Genomic DNA, 16,724 nt, shown 5'->3' with positions numbered 1-16,724 from the left:
AGTCTTCACATCTCTAAAATGGAGATGATACTACCTACTTCTAATGGCTGTAGGGAGGACTAATGAGATAATGAATATACCCGGACTTGACACATGGCCACTGGCAAGTGTTAAGCATGTGTACTATGGAGTCTGATCTGTTGAAAGCCCCGCTCTGCCACTTGTTAGCAATGTAGCTTTGGGCAAAATCCCTTCACCTTCCTGATAGTTTCCTCACCTGGGAATTGATAAATGCTAGCTACACAATATTAATCATAAATGTCTGTTGCTTTGTCTCAGAATTAGAACCCACTGTTTTTAGCTTCTTTTGTGCTATTAAACTTTACCCTTTCTGACTTCCCTTGAAATACAGACGTGTTCCCTGCTCTCTTTTTCACATTGTCAATGAAATTGGTGCACATAAACTTAAAAAAAGAAAAGCGGGAGGAGGAGAGGAAGAAAAAGCCAAACATGAAAGAGGAGTGGGAGTAGGAGGAAAGGAGGAGGAGGGGGATTCTCGCTCTTTGCTGTTGTTTACTCTTCAGTGTTGCCATAGCACAAAGCTGACCCCTGTAGACTGAGTGTTGTTGATGCTGGAGCCGCTCTGGAGAAGACAGCCTACCTCTGGTCATGTCGATGATTTCAGAACCCACAAGCTCTCTCCTCTCCCTCATCAAGCCTCTGAGACAAGGATACCACCTCCCAGCAATTTTTGAGGACATCTGCTCTCTGCATTCTTCCCAGTAGCCTTGATCCCATACTCTTCATCATTCATGGAATCGGACATTGTCAGGGCTGGAGGTTCCCTTAAAGGTCATCAGATCATCTCCTTCAACACCCAGCCCCCCGTTGGAATCACCAGTACCACATCTCAACCAGTGACAGTTCATATTGCCAGAAACGGAGAACAGCTTGCAGTCTGAAGAAGGCCTTTGCACCTATGGGCATTTCTCACTGCTCTCCTAGGGTGAACCCAAATTGCCTCCCTCTCCTTTCCACCCAGTGGTCCAGGATCTGATCTCAGGAACCCATGGGGTTATTCTGTGCCCTTTACCCCACGAAAGCCCTGGAAATGTCTGAGGCTTTTGAGAGAGTTATTCCTGCCTCTCCTATTTCCCAAATTAAAAACTTCAAGTCCTGCCTGATGTATCCATTTATCCATTCACTGATTCATTCAACACTTGTTTATGGGACATCTATGTATCAGGTCCTAGCTGGATGTCCAGGATATGGACCAGACACAGGCTACATCCTCTGGTGAGAGACTTGCTATTTCCTAATTCTAGTGCCCGTCCTTCTGTTGATACAATGCATATATTATCTGAGTTGATATTATGCAATTAGGAAGACCCATTCCTGCCGTATCTGCCTCCTTAAAGTATCCCTAGGATCACTACTCTGTTCTACTGCCATTCAGAGCCATGTGAACCTACTGAGAAAGAAACAGAGCCACCATTTATGGCATGCCATGCACAAGGCCAAAGAACTTTGTATGCACCATCTCTTTGAATTTTTACAACTACTCTGAGATAAGTTCTTTCAGTCCCATTTTATAGATGAGGAAACTGAGACTCAGGATGTTGCATTGACTTGGCAAAGACCCTGTGATTTGTAATAACATAAATAGGGTTAGAACCCAACTCTCTGACTCTAAAGCCAAGCGTTCTACCAATGCCTTATGTTTCCTATGGATAAACAGAAGGGAAAAAATGTTTATTAGTTGAATATTTACTTACTCATATAGCCAATTTTTAAATCTTCCCCAAACTGATTATACACTGTGTTGGTTATAACAATATAGGAAGTATTCTTAATGTTCCTTGGAGTTTTAAAGTGTACAAAGTATCTTAATTATTTCATTTGCTTCTCCCAGAACTCTCTAAAGGAGGCAAAATTATGATTCTGTTCACACACATGGGGAGAGAGTGAGTCCCCAAGAAGGTAAAGAGTACATGTCTGTTCATCATTTGGCATGTAGAGACTCTTCTATAGGTGCCTAGAACATAAATGCTCTATAAACTTTTGGTGGGTGGAGGTGGGATGGATGGAAGAATGGATGAATGAACAGATGGAAAACAAAGAAGGAAGGGAGGGAGGAAGGGGAGAAGAAAGAAAGAAAAAGAAAGAAAGAAGGAAGGAAGGAAGGAAAGAAAGAGAGAAAGAGAGAGAGAAAGAGAGAAAGAAAGAGAAAAAAGAAAGCAAGCCCAAGGCTTATGAGGAAACTTGATGTGAGTAGATTTTGACTTTCTAAACCATCTTTCCAATAGTGTAACAAAAGCCTCAGCTTGGGGGCAGGAGTGGGCATCTTTGCAACACTGGATAAGCTCCTCATACATCTGGGCCCTCAATTTCTCCATCTGTGTGGCGGGAGGTTAGCGTCAGTTGTCACTAGCATGGTTGCACCAAGTACTAAGCGACAAGGACCCGGGGAAGCACAAGTTAGCAGAGTGCTAGCTAGCAGGACTGAGTTGTGTGACCTGAGGCAAGTTGCACCCTCTCTCTGGTCCCCTTTCTCATCTGTGAAAGGAACAGACTACAGTGAAATAACTTCTAGGGACTCTTTTGAAAATGTAGGGAAAAGCTTGCTAAATTGGAGGTGATAAGCTATGAACTTTTGCCTTGATTCATTGCTGATGTACTATTGATTCCAGGCAAATTCCTCTTCATCCAGGATCACATCATGACTATCTTGAGCCCTGGCCACTTTTTCCTCCCCCCTAAATTATAATTATATTCTATGATTGCATTGCCATAAAGATGTATGTAATCAGGAAGCTTGATTCATAGTATTATTATATTAACTTCTTCTAATTTTAAAAGAAAGCAAGCCATTTTTATGGACCCTTCAAAATGCCATGGATTTCAGGCGCTGTGCCAACTCTGCCTAGTGGATGAGCCACCTTTGGGTCCACCCCTGGACCTCAGATCCTCACCCATACAGTAGCCTCAGGAGGGGCACTGGGCACCTGTAGCTGACGCAGGGCACTCAAGAGGGACGGGGAAGGTTCCCACATGGGTGAGCCAAGTGAAGTAAATTTCATAACTGACGCAGGCCCACAGCAAGGTATGTAACAACACACCCCAGACAGTGTGGGCTGAGCTCTGGAAACAAAAGCTCCTCTCTCGTGTGAGCCTGCCATCACCTCATCCTGGCCCACACAGCCAGCGTGAGCCTTTCAGGGAGAGAGATGACAAAGGGTGATAAGAAAGGGATGCGGCCAGACAGGCAGATCCCTGCTTTGCAGGGCTGGTGCCATCAGGAATTACTCTCCAATGCAGGACAGCGATGAGAGCTGATGCCTGCCTCGCGTTCACTGCGTACCCGGCACTGTGCTAAGCTCTTTGCAGGGATTAACTCCAGTAACTCTCACAATAATCCAAGCAGGAAGTATTGTCATTATCCCCATTTTACAGAGGAAAATGGAACTCAGAGAAGCCCAAATAAAGTGCCAGAGCCTGAGTAACTCGCTGGCCAGAGTCAGAGGGGGGATTCAAACACAAGCAATCAGACTCAAGAGAATTCATGTTTTTAACATCTGCATTATGCTGCCCAGCCAGGGAAACTGACCACATCAGGCTGAGCAGTTGGTTTTAATTATAAATAAATAAAGCACAATAGAGTAAGTTCTAGCACAGGTATAAGCAGAGCCACTTGATTCGCACAGGAAGGCTCAGGGAAGTTTTCCTGAATGAGTGACTCAATAACTGAGCCTTGCATGAGGAACAGGAATTTGGTGGGGGAAAGCAGGGCAAAGACCTTCTAGCAGAAAGCGAAGCATGCGCCAAGGCCAAGAGCTGTGACGCCTGCTTTCGTTGGAACTGAGGATACACAGAGTAATCAAGAGAAACGAAATAGCAAGGGCACCTGAGGCTAGATTGCTAAGGGCTGATATCTGAAGTTTATTCCATAGATAATAAGGACTCTTTAGTGGCTTTTCAGGAAGAGAATCCATGGGGTTGGAGATCATTAGCTAGGGATTTCATGATGTTCTAACTGATAGGGTCACGGAGCTAAAAGAACCGGGACTCGTGTCTTAGGGCTCCCTGTCCAGTGATCATTGGCAATCTGCCATCATTCCACCTTAAGTCTTATAACAAAAAAGTGAGGAACGTAGACAAAATTTTGAAGAGAGAGGGCTGACAGACTTTTCAGATATTCATTTTCTATTGTTTTACTACCTGCTAGAAAATTGTGAATCGTGACTCAACTCAAAGGAGCACTTGAAAGGCTCCAGATGAAAAATGGTATTTAAATGCTCATTGGGACTTCAGAATTTTGTTCCATAGATAGAGGATGATCTAGGTTGGCCTTGAGCTTGGTCTTCAGCTGACCTTGATCAAATACCATCTACCTTCTGGGATTTGGTTTCCCTATCTACTCAGCTGGGAGCTAGTGGAGAGTGGATCTCTAAGCTCCTTTCTAGATCAGACAGTCTATCACATAAACTCTTGAGGTGCAGGTCTTGTATCCTCTTTGACCTCATGCTCTGAATGCTTAGCTTGGGACCATAAAGGTAGACTCCAATAAACAACTGCTGAATCCATAAATGAATTGAGCTTTTAACTTGAGACACCTGTGGAATCCTTAGGGGCTTTTCAATGGAAAGGTTGCAATTGGTGACCATTTTTTTTTTTTAAAACAAAAAGGCATCAAAGCAAGTAGATCAGTAACCCAAACAGGCTAGTGTTTCCTCTCTGGCTACAAAAGATATTGAGGAACTAAAAGACTCTAGAAGTCTTTTAGAGAAGACTGACAAGGAGAAGGTTAAGGACATTGCAAGGTCAAGGGGGAAACGAAATGTGAGAAAGCACTGAGGTGGGACTATATGCTATGGGAACACCAGGCAATCCTACTGAACCAGAAGAGTCCATGTAAGTCGATGTACTCGACCAGGGCACATTTAGTAATGTTCCTGCACACGTTTTAGTCACCAAAACTAGGGAGGAGTGCTGCTTCTGCCTCTAGCAGGTAGAGGCCAGGGATGTCGCTAAACATCCGATGATGCACAGGACAAACTCTCACGACAAAAAGTCTTCTGGTCCAAAATATTGACAGGGCTGAGACTGAGAAATCCTGATGTAAGAAACTAGGGAAGTTGTGGTAGGAATCAATGTTTAGGGAGGAAGTTGAATGTGAAGCTGAGGAATCTGACCCGATCTCAAGAGTTTTGTGGAATGGTTAGAACGTTGACTCTGGGGACTGAATCTACCTACCATTTACTTGCTGTGTGACCTTGGGCAAGTCGTTTAACCTTCTCGTACCTCAGCTCTGTCATCTGGAAAACTGGGATTATAATAATACCCATTTTATGAGGTCATTGTAAGGATTAACAAGTCAATGCATAAAATGTACTCAGAACAGTGCCTGGCAATTATTACATGCTAAATGTGTTCACTGTTATTATCACCATGTATAGGTCATAGGGAGCTATAGTAGACACAAGTTCAAGATGGTGGTGAAAGAATCCCTTCAGTGGCTGATAATTCTAGAAAAATGCTCTAGAGCTGCATGATCACCATGTGACTACTATAGCCACCCAATTAGCAATCCTTCTTCAATCAGCATCTGCTTCCAATGACGCTGCAAGTGATGTGTTCGGGTCTGTCGTGCAGTCTGCAAGCAACTCCCTGTCTGGGCTCTGTTTTCCAGATCTCCATGAGGCCCAAGCCAGCACCTGACTGCCTCTCCTGTCCAGGCTCCTCACTGTTTTCATGAATAAGTGGAGGGAGATGGAGGAAGTCAGACATGAAGAAAGATGGGAAGATGGAAAGCCAGGAAGCCTTCCACAATAGCTGCTGCCAGTGAGACGCACTGTTCTCAAGGACTCGGAGGACAGGGTTGGGGGGCGTGTTTGGGAGGTTTGTTTGAGCTCCTGGTACTGTTCTCTTGGAGCCCTTGTTTGTAAACAGATACTTCTGCTGACACTGGGCTTTGTAAGGGCGGACAGACTGGGGTGAGGGGGAGGGTGTTGGAGAAAAAGGCAGGTTGTGTCCGCGAGCCTCAGACCATGTGTTTGTTGTTGAGAATACAAAGACCTCACTGTATTAAATGAAAATGCTTGTTTTACAAGGCGAGTGGGAATATGATAGGTACATGTCGAAAATGCTTCGGAAACTGAAACAGCCCCATGCCATGAGGGCTTCCTGCTACATCATGCATCCAGGGGCACACATGGATCATGCAGGCTTAGAATCACTATACAAGGGCTTTGGGGGTTATGGACAGAGAGTCTCAGGAGCCCAGTGACTGTGAGCTCCCTTTTCTGCTCCCTTTATGAAGTCTGGCCTTTCTCCGAGAGCCCTGCCTCTGTTTCACTTTCTCTATGGGCCTCCCACCACCTGCTGACCTAAGGGGAGAAGCTGCTATTGAACTAAAATGTTAGTGTGGTAAAGGAGCCTCCTGTAATCTGGACCCAGACTCAGAGCATACTGTAAATACTTGTAATTATGTAACTATGCAGGCAGATCATTTCAGGTTTTTTTTTAAAGTAGTTTTCAACTCCTGAAGTGGGGTTTTCACACCAGCACTCTAGTAAAAGCAAATGATTCAGGGGAGGGTTCTCAGGACATTTTTTTCAAGGGCACACAGTGGTATAAGAATAAGCACTGGAGTTTTCTAATTCTCACTCCCTGGCCTAGAAGAGAACCTGGTAAATGGAAGATTACATGGATGGAAGGGTAGATGGATGGGAGTATGGAGTGGTGGAAGGGTGGGGAGATGAAAGGACGGATGGATGGAGGGGTGGGTAGGATGGAGAAAGGGAGGGAGAGGGGGGAGGGAGGGGGAGTATGGGGGTGAGTGGTTGGATGGAAACTGGATGGATATTTGGATTCATAGACTCATGGGTAAAGCCCACAGTGAATAATGACAGTCAGGACCACCTCAGGCCACATTTGAAGTGAACTTGCCTATTTTAAAACTTAGAGAAACTCGGAGACCAGAGTTTGAATAAACAAAGTTGTAGATTATATTTCTAAGGAATAAACTAACTTGTCCTTAGAGGGAAAACTGTCCCCAATTTTATTTACTCCAACACGGGGACAGATGAAGGGAAGTGCAATTCCTCAGTCGGATACGACAATTCAACATCAACATTCGCGTTTCCACAGATCTCCTGGCCTGTTCAGATTTTAGCGCTGGGAACGGGCTTCAAGAAATGACCTTTTATGCCCCCTGCTTTTCAGCATTGCAGTCAGCACTTGGGGGCCACAGACCCCTTTAAGTAACTGCTAAAAACTTTGTGTGCTGTCCCCAGTAAAATGAGCATGGCTTCAAATTTTTACAGTAAATGTCTTGGGGTTCATAAATCTCTTCAAGTCCTCCTGAGCCAAAGAGCAAGACACCCCCTACTCCCCTGTTGATCTCAAGTATTAGTGCTAGTCAGGTAATTCAGTGGGTAATGGTATTAGTAAAGAAATGGAGGGAAGCGATGTTAAACAAAATACTAAGTCATAACAAAAACAATAACATCAGAATCAATTCACATGATAACAGCATGATTAAGGTTCTACTCATCCTCACATCTTCCATTCTCCACATAGAGGTCAAGGTGATCTTCAGAAAACCTACACCCGATATGGTAACTTCCTTGTTTGAAAATTTCAGAAAACTTCTCAGCTCTTCTAGATTAAAATCCAGATTCCGTGACCTGGGCTAACTTCAGTTCCAGGTACACATATCTCCCAGTGGCTTGTGCACCTGCTCCTTCAACATCTAGAACATCCTGAACTTACCCTATGTCATGGTTTATATTCATTCTCATGCTCTCTCTCTGTCTCTCTCTCTCTCTCTCTCTCTCTCATTCTCCCATCTTCATTTGTCTTTCTGTCCCCACAAGAACATAGAGTCCATGAGAGCAGGAACCTGCTCTGTCTGCTCACTGTTGCATCTCTAAAGGTGCCAGGCACATACTATCTACTTCTGGCTACAAGGGGACATGTAGGGGAAGGCTTCGTGTTGTCACTACCTCACTGTGAGACCCTGGACAAACCTTTCCCCTCTCTGGACTCCAGACTTCCCAGTTGTAAAAGGACCCACTTTGGGTCCTATCCAACTACAGCATCCAATGATCTGAAATCTTTGTGACCAAATTCAAGAGAGCTGAGCCCAAATCCCAGGACAATATGGCTGGATAGAAGAAACAGTCAGGACAACTGGGCTCTGGTCCTTTTCGGTCCCTAATTTGGGAGGAAACTTGGGGTAATTTCCTTGCCTCCTCTGGCCATCAGATTCTCCATGCATGAACTGAGGAGACTGGATGAGATGCACTGTCAATTTACATCATTCATCCATCCAGAAATCCACCCACATGTTTTTGTTAAACCCCTGCAATATGCCAGGGCCTGGGAAGGTACACAGAGCACGGCAGACATGATTCCTGCCAGCACGCTGCTCTCATTTCCTCTGGGAGGTCTCCATGGCACAGGTGAAGGTTGCAGGAGGATCACGGGTGCACCCCACACAGTTACACCTGGCTCTTCAGTAGCTCTCCAGGGATGCAGTTAGAGAAGCTGAGAGAAAGCCATGGGGAGAAGGGCTTAAAACCAACAGGGTGGTACACCGGCTCAGCAGAAAGAAAGGAGGTGGAGAGTAATGGGAAAATGTGGTAAGAATACACACAGGTAACTGCTCAGCTCAGAGTGACCAGGCCCACGTCTAATGGTTAATGTTGCGCCTAACATGTTTGCCTTCACCACTTGGCCCTTCCCAAGGCCCGTGATATTTTTCCCAAAGCATCTTTCCTTCAGCGCACCCACGTTTAGTCACCCTGTCTTCTCCCTTATTTGGAGCCATCTCCAGTTCGTTGAACAAGGCTTACTGAGCACCAGCCAGCAGGGCTGGTAATGTGCTAAAGGTAGCAATAAAGCAGAGATAAGGAGAGAAATGTTGTCTGCTCCTGAGGGGCTTGGAGAATAGTGGGGGAGAGACAGACAGACTCACAGGCAGTCACAACAGAGTGATAAATGCAATGGGGGTGGGGGGTGGGGATAAAGGGCTATTGGCCTTGATTCGAATGGCAATGGATTAGCTGTCTGATCATTTCCTAGTGTCATACTCCTAGAAGCTGCTCTGGGTCAATGTCCTCTACTGAGACATGAACTGAAAAGTGTTCATCCTTCTAACTTGATGTATAGCTCTATATTTGAAATGATGTGCATGACATATCCATATGAAAGGCAAGGTACACCCTCCACACACATACCCAGGCCACCTGTTTCATAAGTAAGTCCCCAACGCTGCCGGGTAGAAGAGGCTCTGAAATCTCAGAGCACTTTCTACCCCCATAATAAAAGCATGTCTTCAACAACACAGTTTTTCTGCCCCTATGCTTGCCCAGCACTCTATTAATTGCTTTGTTATACCAGTTACCATGATGTCATACATCTGTTTACCAGTCTGCTTCCGCCACTAGGACTGGGAGCTCCTCAAGGGATGGAACTGTGCCCTGTTCTTCTTTTAAATCCACACATCCTAGTTCCATGTATAGTATACAAAGACTTCTCAGTAACTATCTAATTAAATAAATGGGTAAGCGAATGGATGGATAGGTGGATGGACAGACGGATGAAAGGAAGGATGGATGGGTGAATGAAAGGAAGAGAAGGGAGGAAGTAAGGAAGAAAAAAGGGATTAATCTCACCTAATATATTGCCATTTTCTACTGAACCTCACCGAATGCCTAGGACAGAGGTCTGGCCCATCAGAAGTGCTTACAAAAAGCAACCCAACAGCTGTATGATGTATTCTAATACGCTCACCAAGGGGAATCCACTGACGCAACTGTCATCCCATAGTGCAGCGAAAAACAGAGGGATCCGGTGGAAAGAGCACTGATGTGAGAGTCAAGGACCCTGAATTATGGTTTCAATTTTGCTGCTAATTTGTTGCTCAAGTTTACTCAACTTAGTTTTTAACAAGCTCACTTGCCTGGACCTCAGTTTCTCCATTCGTAAACTGAGCAGATCTCATAAAGCATCCCAGCTTTAGGATCCGGGGGGAGGGATGAACAAAATATTTCATTTGTTTGTTTTGAGCAGATCACAGCTCACCAGCCCAGTGGGGCTGGGCTGAAAAGAAGTCATCCTGAGACCTACACGCTGGCTCTACGGAAGCCTGATCAGCTCCAGCAAGAGCACACCAGAAGTCAGCCTTGTCGCGCCGGAGTCATCTGCTGCTCAGAACCCCATAGTTCAGGCAGCACAGTGACTACATGCCTCTCAGATTTGGCCCAGAATGTACCCGGGACCTCCTCAGAGGGGGAAATGCATCTCCGCTGGGCATACAAGAGTATTTGGGAGAACACACCCCAGGCTCTGCTTCCCAAAAGAGAAACCCAGACACGGTTTTGGCAGAGAGCATCTTTGAAGTGTGTGTGTATCTCCCAGTAGACTACTTAAAAATGGGTAATGCTCTCATGGATGTAAATGGTCTTTTTGCTCAAAGGTCGCCTGCAAATTAAATTAATTTTGCATATCAGAGATTTCTTAGTCAATCTCTTTAAATGTTCATTCAAAATATTCCTCCATCTCTCTGTTCCTTCCTTCCTCTCTCCCTTGATCCCTTCCGTTTTAATTCTACAATCTCTGAATGTTTGCATTAGTGACTGGGGACATCACCATTCATTCATTCATTCATTCATTCAATGTTCATCCTCTCATGAAACATTTACTGGACAACTGCTGCATTCCAAGCAATGTTAGGCCCTGTGGATAGAGAAAATAATAATGTCCTGGAGTTGAATGCTGGTTCTACCACCCTTTAGCTGTGGGGTGTTCAGTGAATCCTGTAACTTTCTAAATCTAATTCAGAGGGTTTAAAGTGTAGCACTCAGCACAGATCCAGCACATAGTAAGTGCTCATTATAAGCTAGCTCCTTTTATAACTGTTATTATGACTGGGAATGTGTACTCTCCCCCCAAGGGCATATAAACAGTGGATAGAGGATTCCAGATCCTGAGGTCACCCCAAGGTCTCACAAGATTAAGGGAAGCAGACGGAAAGGCCTCCCTATCAAGAATAAGGGAAATGGATGAAAACCCAGGCAACAGATATGACGCTGGGACACTCGAGGTCCAGTGAGAACCTGATAAAGGGGAGAGGGGAAAATCTGAGAGGAAAGTGAGGCTTAGGATTATGTGCTGCAGCACACACACAAAACAAATGCTTTGCAAACAGTGAAGGGGCTGAGAAGGGTAAACCAAGGCTAAAATGTAGCTTGGATTAGAGAGGCTTAAATGTGAGTTGAAGAGACATTTAAATACACTGCCTCCTCCCCTCTCTGTTTTGGAAGACTAGATTTTTTTCCCTTCTGACTCCTTTGCTCAAGGGGAAATGGAATTAACCACTGTGTAATGTTTTTGAGTGTGACCCACAGGGTAGGTCATGTGCTTTGGTTACGTAATGCAACATGCCTGAGGCTCCTGAGCTCTTTCTTCCAGAATCATTAGATATTTAGTTGGTTCTCTTTTGCAGTCATGCATTCAATGAGCAAAATTACGTATAGCTCCTTTATAAGCCAGGCACTGTGCTAGGCAGTGGAGAAGTTGAGATGACCTCAAATAGCACACAATGAAATGTGATAGAAAGAATTCCAAGTCCTTTGGCACATGTGTGCAGATTATACAGTGGAGACAGATGGATAGGGGAGGTTGTACTTGGAGAGGAGTCAGGCAGGGCTTCCCTGAAGGGGAGAACTTTGAGCAGGATCCTATAGAGGCTTAGGTGTTCTGCAAAATGCTGCATGAGGATATGGAAGGCACATCAAATTTTAAAAACGATGTAAAGAAAGCCTAAGTTATTTGGGGTACTGCAAACAATTCCCGTGCTATTGAAGGACCAGTGAAATTTGCATTTTAGAAACATGTGACTATCAGATATTGATGGGTAGGTTGAAGGGGTACAGGGGTTGAAGCTCAAAAGTGGCACCATAATACTAAGCAAAGAGTCAAAGCCAGATATGAAGAGGGCCTAAGCTAGAAAGAGGAAAGAAGATTATAAAATTGTCAAGAAGGCAAGACAGACAGGAAATGATGCCAGATTGAATATGGCAGATGGCATATCTACAGCAGGTGACACTAGATGAGGACATAGAGCATGTTGAAGGAAAGGTGACTGAGTTTTGGATATGTTGTGTTTGAAGTGCATGTTCACATTTCCAGGGGATAGCTGGATCAATGGTCTGGAGCCCATGAGAGTCTGAACATAAATGATGCTCATCAGCAGAGAGATGGTAATGATTCCACGGGAAAGGGTGCAAAGTCAGGAGACAGGTAGACCTCGCTCTGGCCTAATACTCAGAGAACAGAGGCCCTTACCCAGCTTGGTCACTGATCTGGGCAACCCACTTCTGTCACCAACCCTTAGTTCCTCAGCTATGAAATAAACGGCTTAGATGAGTGCTTCTCACTCTCACACATCTTGGTTCTTCAGAATTACATGAATGTTACATCACAAATCAGAATGCAATGTGTATTTATTTCTTATGCTTTCTGTCTTATACTTTGCATCTCTTAAAGCAAGGCCTACTTGTACCTGATTGGCTTATTATTCTACCTTCCTCCATTTTCTTGTCAGTTTTTGTGGCTGAAAGATGTTCAGTCTCATGGGGGGAAATGGAAGGGGAACCCCTTCCATACAAACACATTTAATCATATTCTGCCAAGCCACGTTTCATGTTTAGAGAGCAATAGGGTTTTAAAAAGAGATAGATATGGGACAGATACAGAAATATCTTCTTGACTGCAAAGGTGACAGGCACAGGTTAGGCCACGAACTCCCTGAAGGTAAAAATGGCTGAACCAGGGCTCTGCATTTAGTAACGTGCTCCCTCCCATTCACATACTTAGGTGCTAGCTGGCTGTGACCTCCCACCTACTAGACTTTCTGTTTCTTAAAAGTGGACTTGAACCTGAGATATTCTTATGTTCTCTAAAATTGAAACAGGGTCATGTTTGTCTCCTACTCTTCCAGGTTCTATGGACCCTGAGTTTGTGGTAAATAATACTGAAAGACAAATTTTCTTTCTTTTGTTTGAAGAAAAATTTAAGTGGTCAAGTTGATGCAGTGGTTATAAGGGGTAGGAAGAGAAAGAGAAAAGAAGGGGCAGAGTGAACAAGAAGTACTTCATGGATGATAGTACTGGGGATTCCCAGAAGGAAAATAGGTTAACAGATGGCTACAAATTCTAGAGTTTACTATTGTAATTCATGAAATGATCTGATTAAGATGATTAGCAAGACTAAAAGGCCAGTGCCCCATTCTGATGTCAAAACTTCTTTGGAATGGCCTTTGTTTAGTAAGAAATTATGAAATTTGAGTACTCTAACCATTAGCCAAGTAAGGGATCACTGGGAAAGTCACTTAGTGAGCTTTTTAGATATTTATGTCAGCTATTATTAACAACAATATTGATGAGATGGCTTCCAGCCATTGGGAAGTATCAATATTACCTAAACAATGTCTTCAGTCAGTCTTTGGCTGAAATTCTACCAATTGGTACTTTGCTTTTGGAGTCAAAGTGTTTTGGGGGATATATTAAAGTACACATGTGCCTGGTAGAGTAACATTCTGAGTTGTTACCAGTCACTGATACCCTAGCAAGAAGGAATACCATGTCCTTTTCTGTGAATGAGTGTTGCTGGGGGAGAGGAAGCCCAGTGTGTGGGCACTTAGCCCCTGAGGGAGACAGGCACAGGCACCACCTAGTGGTGGAAAATACACCCAAAAGGAAGAAAACTGGGAACTAATGCCAACTTTGCAATTTTGTATTTGGACAGCAATGATTGGAAGGATCAAATGCTAGGAGATCTCTGCTACAAGGTTCTCTAGAACAAAGATAAACCCATCCCTACCCACTCTGTTCAGATGAGGAAAATTGGCCCAAGACATAAGTGAATTGTCCAAAGTCATGCAACAAGCTAAGGACTGAATGGTCTAGAACCGACATCTCCCAGCTCCTAGTGCACTGCTCTTCCTTCTCCTGTGCATGGGGGCCTTCCCCAGATGGCCTTGGGCTGCTCTTGGGGCTCATCTCCAATGCTACTGCCCATTGCTGCCTCCCCTGACAACCCACTTAAATCTCACCCCTTGTACACCACCCCCACAGCAATCCCTAGAATCCCTCCTCTATTCTTCTTCATAAACACTCACCTGACATTATGTGACATATTTTTACATTCATTTATACTCTGTTTTCACCTTTCCCCTCCCACCCCCACCTCAATATGAACTCCCAAAGGCAGGGGCATTTCCTCTTCTGTTCATTGCTTTGTCCTCGGGCCCAAAACTATACCTGGCATGCAGCAGTCACTCAATGAATATTTGCCAAATGCCTGGGAAGGGATGAATAAATTTTACTTTGCCTCTTGTTTTTATCTATATTTCTTAGATTCTCTACAAGGAGCACTCGCTGATTCTATAATATGTAACAATAAAGAGTTTATTCTGTTTGTCTTTTAAGTTTTGTTTTATGTTAAGATCATCACAATAAATCTTTCCTGAGTGGCAAGGGAGGGAGAGGCAATTCTTGCCTCTGCCAAAGGAGAGAAGCATGCCTAACTCAGAGAGTTACTGAGAGAATTCGAAATGACGTGTGGCAAGGGCTGGGCACACATAATACCGATATGAGTTAACGTTTACTGGGTGCTTACCCATGGTCTAGATTCCATTACTAAGCATTTTTCCACATGGAGGCCCAGTTAATCTTCAAAACAACCCTAGGAAGTAGGAGCCAGTACTATCTGCATTTTACGGATGGGAAAAGCGAAGCTTGAAGACATTAAGTAACTCGCTCAAGGTCATGCAGCTAGCAGGTGGGAGAGTCAGGAAATCAAATTCAGGCAGTCTGACTCTCGAGTCCCAGATCAACCAGTACAAAATACTTCCTCCGTGAACACACGCTCCTTTTCCCCGTTTCCTGATGGTGTCAGCTCTTCCTGAGACCAGTCAACTGCAGGCGATTCCCCCAGGGCTCTAGAAAGTTCTAGGAGCCTCCCAAGGCTATTGGAGATGGAAAGAAATAAGGAGCTAGTAATGAAAAATAGAGGTATGTGGAAATGTGAGTGTGTGTGTAGGTGTGTATGTGCGTATCATCACAATATGTTTTGTATTGTCACGATGACTAGCAGGTCCTGGGGGGTTCTTACGCACAGAACCAAGAATGCTGTGTGTTTCACAATGTGTGGGACAATTCCACACAGCAATGAGTGTCCTCACTCAAAAACCCAGCAAGTCTCTCTCTACTTGGCCCTTCTACTTGCCCTCCCTAAGCCTTCCAGCCTTCCTCTCCTTCACCTCTAGCTTCCCCAGGATGATCAGTCTCCTACATTCTGAAGCCTAGGCTGTGTTCTGTTCATTAATCTCTGTGTAACCTTGGGAGCATCCTGAACCCTCTCCAAGTGGCCGCCTCTGTATTTGGAAACTTATCAGTTCACTGACACACACAGAGACCTAAGCCTCCTCCTGTGGAAACTTTTAATTATGGAGCTCTTCAATCACACACAGACGGACAGACAAAACTGTGTGGAAGCCCGAAATGTCTGTCCCCTGGCTGCAACGACGTTATCCCACTGCCAATCTTCTTTCATCTGCACCCCCACCCTCTTCACAAATCAATAATTTAGCATGCATTTCTAACAGATTAGGAATTTTTTTATACTGTACTGGCATAGAATGGACCATCTCAGTAGCTCCTGAAGCTAATACACTTCTGTCACCACAATCACTTTAGCCAACCAACCTGGTCCCCTTCACTTCCACACCATCACGTGAGTTAGTGATCAAGTTTGCACCGGATTAGGATCTTCACAAATACATAGCACTACCATTATCACTCCTGACACAAGTCACAATAATTCCCGGTGTCCGTTCATGTCCACTCAGATTCTGTAACTCAGAGACCTGCACATTCCTATAAATGGAATCTTGCAGACCTCCACAGTTGAAGCAGAATAAGGTGACAGGACTTGGAGGAGACAGAGATGTCCCCTTCTGCCTCTTCTCAGGGGCTCACTAAAACTGTGGGCACAACGTGAAAGTCCCTGTTACACCCCTACTCCTCCTTGTGCGCCCTGAGAACACCGAGGCCCAGAGAGGGGCAGTTACTTTGTCAAAGTCACAAAGCAAGTAAGTGGTAGGATTTGGCAGATCCTACCACTGTGAAGGAGTCCCAGCAGCAAAGGACTCCAGTGAGGCCACCAGTATCAAAAAATTTGCTAACTCAATCACTGTTTATCGCCTGCACTGTGAATAATTAAATGAAGGCACCTCCCCAGGAACGACCTTCATTGCATAAACCCCTCGCATCTCTCACCTTCTGGCTCCTCCTACTATTGTCGACGTGTGGACTGGGTTCTGACCTTGGCCAATAGCTTCTGCCACCATTGTCTCACCTGGTTCCTGTGACAACCCATGAAATAGGGAGGTTGAATGTAACCACACCTGAATCTCTCTCCCCTGAGGCCCTAGGGGTTGAGTCAGAATTTCCAAGACACACAGCTCAGAGGAGACCAAGCCAGGACTGGGTCTCAGGGCTCATGAGTCCCAGTTTCAGATCTCCAAAGGAGCCAAGGGGCCAAGATCGACAGGTCAGTTCTTGGCATTGCCAATAAGTGCATCAAGGCATGATGCAAAGGTCTTGGTGAATCAAGAAAGATGAGGAAGCATCAAGGAAAAAAAATTAAAGTCCAGGAAAGGTGTGGTGGCAGGCGAGGAGAGAAATGGCATCTGCAGGCTTTCTTAGTCCTTG

General features: G+C 44.7%; 1 protein-coding gene and 1 non-coding gene across 2 annotated transcripts in view; both read right to left on the bottom strand.

Moving 5' to 3' along the window:
- PAPPA (pappalysin 1) overlaps window positions 1-16,724 on the bottom strand; it is a 224,107-nt gene that overhangs the window by 200,194 nt on the left and 7,189 nt on the right. The window lies entirely within an intron of this gene.
- On the bottom strand, window positions 15,633-15,768 carry LOC114514253. The gene has a single exon (XR_003685983.1). It is a non-coding gene; the product is annotated as a small nucleolar RNA SNORA66 (small nucleolar RNA).

The sequence above is a fragment of the Phyllostomus discolor genome, chromosome 3 (genome assembly GCF_004126475.2).
Source record: "Phyllostomus discolor isolate MPI-MPIP mPhyDis1 chromosome 3, mPhyDis1.pri.v3, whole genome shotgun sequence".
In the NCBI taxonomy this organism is placed as follows: Eukaryota; Metazoa; Chordata; class Mammalia; order Chiroptera; family Phyllostomidae; genus Phyllostomus; species Phyllostomus discolor.
This window is presented reverse-complemented; position numbering and strand designations above follow the sequence as displayed.